Genomic DNA, 5,710 nt, shown 5'->3' with positions numbered 1-5,710 from the left:
TGATTCGTGAACTATGATAAAATACTTAATTTAACAGATCAACCTTCTTAATGTAAAGTGATATTTATGTTATATATAGAGTAACCATCAAATATATGAAATGAAGTATTCTAAGTTCTTTTCAAGCAACCAGTCAATGGCACAGCGGTAAATCTAAGGACTTATAACACTAAAAATCGAGTTTCGATACCCGCGATATACCTATCACTGATAGATCATGGTATAACTTTGTGCTTAACAACGAAAAATACAAAAAGCTTATAAAATAAGTTTGATATTTTTGTACTTATTTGTAATATTATACCATCAAAATTGAAGTTCATTGCTATATATATATTCAGATATGATTTCACAAAAACCAGTTTTCTATCAATTACTTAATTTTGTAATATTTTAAAGTTATAATTAGTGGCTCAGTTAACTCGCTCAGCGATAAGTCTGAAGATTCATAAAGCTAAAACCCCTGTATCTATACCTGTAAGTGAGCACACAACAGACAGCTTATTGTATAGCTTTGTGTTTAACAAATAAACAATCATGTTGATTTTCTTCTTACAGAGCAGCTGTAGACGCTTTTGAATGCGTAGACTCCCTATTCTCTACTTGTAGCCATGACGTCAGAGATGTTTACAGGGGTTTAATTGAGACTTTCATGGAAGAATCTCAATGTTTTGAAAACCTCGAATTTCCTCTCAAATTGAACGTATTGTAAGAGTACATGGACAACATTAACGTTGATAATGTCCTTGGTACTGTTTATGTAAAACATGGATTTGATTTAGTTCCTTATGTTTGCAATATTTCTACATAAACTCTGATTTATAAATATTATCATATAGTTTATATAATCTTTCAGACAGGTTTTGCCTTTCGTTAAGCTGTTTCAACTTTGTAAAAATATTATTACATTTCTCCTTTCGTAAATGTATATATTTTATTTTCTGGTTATTCAGTTTTATTAAAATTATCATAATCTTGCAAATGTATTACGGGGTCTTAATAACACTGAACCATTTCCGGATGTTCACTCAACACGAATACTAAACACATGTAGAACAATAACACAATAATAAGTCTCTATTGTTGTCAAGATTACATAAACAATACCTTCCAGGCATTCTGATATTCAAATTGAAAACAAGTTATTGTGAGGTTGTTGTTGTTTGTAACGTGTTACAAAATATACCTTACAATAAAACACACTAGTAGATTAACAATGTTGTATTATATATGATACTTACATATTTCTAGATACAATGAAACTACCTTGTAACTCTTATAGTTTTAATATCATTATTGAAGATAAATTGTGTATAAATATATTGCTTTCATTTATTGATTTAAATACTAAAACCTTCTTTATTGTTAAAACTTGGATACTTGAGAAGGATCCTAACCATTATTTAATTAATGAAAGTATACTTTTATCATCTATCAGTATATTGATGAAAGCTATATTTGTAGTGCTTCAATTTAAAGGTTGGCAAAACAGCGTATGATGTTAAAGTAGGCCTAGATCAGAGTTTCTCAACCTTTCGATAACAGCTATAGGCTCGCTACCTCAATAAACTGTCGCGGTACACTTAAATACCGTGGAATTGTACAAGTAAATTTATTTTTATGGTAAACATAGTATCATTAGTGAGGTATTTCCGTTGAAATGGCATTTGTAAACTTAGACCTACAAGTTACAACAGTACTCAAGTGAAGTGTAGAAACTTTAAGGAAGAAATAAACTAATTACCTATCATTACACTAAATTTCATAAAACTTTCAACAAATAATGTAAAAGTACATACCCAGAGAAATAAAAAATTTACAAGAATATATAAAATAAAAAACACCGGAATATCAGACTATTCCATTTTTTCTTCTAATTTACTCATTTGTTCAACGAGTTTCGTCACTTTAAAGATCAATCTTCAGTAAAAAACATTACTGAGAATCTACAACAAAAACATTCTAGTTTCTTTATTATTATTTTTGTGAGAAACCACCTTCCCACATCTAGTTGCAGACAGCAAAAGGTGATAAAGATATGGGACGTTATGGGCCAAAGCACCCACATATGCTACATTTCTTTATTTTTTCAAGCATATGAGGCCGGCAAAGTTGAGGTTAAACTGGATAGACGGTGTACCTCCAACACAATTTGGGTCTTAATTCCACCAATACCTCATAAAAATAGGACATATTACATAAAGACCCACCATATGATTTTTTCCCGGTGTTGGATGTTTGTATTGTGGCTACGAATTTTTGTTCCATAAAATTTAATCTAATTATATTTCGTCTAAGGTTTAGATATATTATATAAAATTAGAACCTTTTAAAATTCATCCCCTTTCTTCAATAATAATTAGAATTTAATATATATTAAATATAATATAAATGATATAATTGAATATTTACTAATAAGAAAATCGTCATATATATAGTAATTATCTAAAAGCATAAAATTATTAATGATTTACAAATTTCTAAAATTTTGCCTGCTTCTGTTACATAAAATACTTTTCTTTATAAATTCAAAACCTATTATCAGTTTTAAATGTTAAATTCTAATAGGACCTCTTATATATATATAATTATAAAATATTTTGTAAATAATCTAGATATGTATAATGTGCAGAACTTGCCATGTGAGTGCTATTTAAATTATTTGTAAGATTCTTTTCATAAGCATATTATTACTGGAAATTGCCTACCAGTGGCACAGCGGCATGTCTCTGGACTTACATCGCTAGAAACCGGTTTTCGATATCCATGTTAGGCAGAGAACAGATAGCCCATTGGGTAGTTTTATGCTTAACTTCAAATAATACTGGAAATTTGGATATTATAAAAAATTATTCTTTAAGGGAAATCACAGAAAAAGGTGCTAAATACAGAATAGCTACCAAATGTAAAAAGTAGACACTTTGAATTCTATAAAGAAAACATTGATGATTTTATTTTGAAACTTCTAGACATTATCCTCCAAGTTGGTTTTTAGAATGGAGGTATTATATTATTAATAGAATTAAAGATAAATAATGTTTTATTAATTTAACTAAATATCAAATACATTTAACATTTTATTCAATTTAAAGCTAGAGTTCCTAAAATACAGGAGAAATGTATTATTGTGTCTGTCGATAAATCCAACTCTATACATAAAGTTAATATGCACAAATTATAACCAATGAGACAGATACTACAAAACCTTTTAAACAAATAAATAAGTGTAAATAAGATATTACTAACAACTTGTTGAAAGCTCTTAAAAATTCAATGTTAAAACAAGTCCATATTTAGAATTACTATACCTAAATTACATAAATCTCCCATTATATTTCGTTTTATTTCTAGTTCAGTAAATACTATACTGAAACAGTCTACAGTTTTATTAAACAAAGTACTGAATCATTTATATGTCAAGTTACAACAAAATACAAATAATAAAAATGATTTCTGGATAACTAAAAATAATACATATATATTGATTATATTCATCTTGATAAAAACATTTATAAACAAATAATAGGTAGATCGATTGGTTCTAATTATTCAAGCTGAGTTGCTAATTTATATATTTATTATGACGAAAATAAATTTATAAATAATTTTCCAAATCCGGAATTATTGTCCTTAACCATATAATTATATTGATGATTTGATTAGTATTGTTACGTCTCTGTGTTCGTTTGTTAATTTTCCGTAGAAATTCTTTCCAAGAAACTTTAGCGATACAAGTCCTTTCTTAAATAAAACTAGTTTATTCTTTCTCAACTCAATTTTGCAATACACTTAATTTCCACAATCACTTTAACTTGAACACACGCTGTAATTCACAACGATTCACGCACTTTACTTACGGTCACTACCACGCTTGACTCAATTGTCCGTCTCGGTTTGTCTGCAATTCTATTCTTTCCGTCACTTTATCTACCGGCTTATATACTCTAAAAGCGTACATCCAGATTACACTCGTCTCTTCATGAATCTTCTAGATACTCATCACGTGTTACTAGCGTCACATGACTTCCACTGTCGTAACACTGCCCTTCCTTAGTATTGTTTGTCCCGAACAATAGCCTCTTACATTAAACCAATAGATAATTAACAATAACTTAATTAAATGTACATAATTTACAAACATTACAACCACAAAAATTAAAATTCAACAAAGTCTCTTAATTTTACGGGACGTATCTTCTTCCGTACTGGTCTCCATCTCGTTGGCAGCTGCTTCACGTGGGGTTCATCTACTTCATCGGGAATTGTCCTATTATCGGTAACAGTCACACAAGTGGTAGTAACTTCATCAAGGGCTTCACTGTTTCCCTTCTCAAAACTGTTGAAAGAAGTTTCTTCTTCGACAGTGGCTTTTTCAGGTGACACGTCTTCAGCAGCATCATTTGTTCCGTTGTTCACTTCATTTCAACTGAAATGTCCTGGACCATGATAATGCCAAAGCCTGTTGGCATGCACCACCTTTTGCCTTACCTCGCCGACCACATTTTATCCAAAACGTCACGTCTGAGACACGATCCACTATGTCATATGGGCCTTCCCATGGAGAAGACAACTTAGGAGACTTCACTTTGGTCTTCCTGGGATTATACAACCACACTTTGTATCCTGGTACAAAGCTAACTTCAGTAGATCTCTTATCATAACATAGCTTGATGGAGTTAGCAGACGTTTACAAGTTTGAACGCACTTAATGGTGAATATTATCCATCCTTTCCGATAACACTTTCACGAATTCTGACACATTTTCAAGCAACTCTTCATAAGGTGGGCGTCCTGTAAACAGATCCACTGGCAACCAAAGTTCCCGACCAAACATCAACTTTGCTGGAGTGTATCCAGTGGCTTCATGCTCGGTTGTTCTATAGGCCATCAACAATGGAGGGAGTAAGACATCCCAGTCATCTTGGTGGCTATTACAAAACTTTGCCAATTCCTGTCGAAGTGTCCAATTGTACTTTTCTATCATCCCATTGAAATGTGGGCTGAGTGGCGTTGTCATGGTCTTTCGTACGCCAAACAACTTGCAACATTCACGGAGCACAAATGATTCAAAGTTACGGCCTTGATCTGAATGAAGTTCGTATGGCATACTAAATCTGAGGGAGAAATCACTAATAGCCGAAGATACAGTTGTAGCTTCCTGATTTAGTATTGCATATGCGTCAGGCCACTTGGTGAAATAATCCATCACCACACAAATGTACTTGTTCCCAGCACGAATTTGAGGCAAAGGACCAGCAATGTCAACGGCTGCTCTTTCCATTAGTGCTCTAACTTGATATAACTTCATTGGAGCACGTCCCTTATGCTTGGGTCCCCTTTTAGCACAACATGTACTGCATGTCCTGCACCAGTCTTCCATATCTTGCCTCATATCTATCCAGTAAAATTTCTGTCGTAGGTGACTCAATGTTTTCTTAACTCCAAGATGTCCTCCTGTTAAACTATCATGGGGTTGATGCAGCACAACTTCACGTAACTTTCTCGGTATAACCGTTTGCCAGGTCGTCACTTTCCCATCTGCAGTTTCCCATCTCCGGACAAGAATACGATCTTCAAGCTTCAACTGGTCCCATTGTGCCCAATAGTTCTTTGTCACAGGGCTTAAGCTAGACACCTTCTCCCAAGCAGGGCACAAAACACTTTCTTTTAGAAAAATCAATTATTCGCTTCAAATCTTGGTCTATCTCCT

The 5,710-nt window shown here is 32.5% G+C and overlaps 1 long non-coding RNA gene across 1 annotated transcript in view; it reads left to right on the top strand.

Annotated features, from left to right (window-relative positions):
• LOC111087571 overlaps positions 1 to 672 on the top strand; it is a 3,340-nt gene extending 2,668 nt beyond the window's left edge. The window contains exon 2 of the long non-coding RNA XR_002612253.1: positions 559 to 672. This is a non-coding gene — a long non-coding RNA (uncharacterized LOC111087571). The remainder of the gene's footprint in view (positions 1 to 558) is intronic.
• Positions 673 to 5,710: the final 5,038 nt, after the last annotated feature.

This window comes from Limulus polyphemus, unplaced genomic scaffold, assembly GCF_000517525.1.
Source record: "Limulus polyphemus unplaced genomic scaffold, Limulus_polyphemus-2.1.2 Scaffold2322, whole genome shotgun sequence".
Classification (NCBI taxonomy): domain Eukaryota; kingdom Metazoa; phylum Arthropoda; class Merostomata; order Xiphosura; family Limulidae; genus Limulus; species Limulus polyphemus.
The sequence above is the reverse complement of the archived record's forward strand: the minus strand, read 5'-3'. Positions and strand labels throughout refer to the sequence as shown.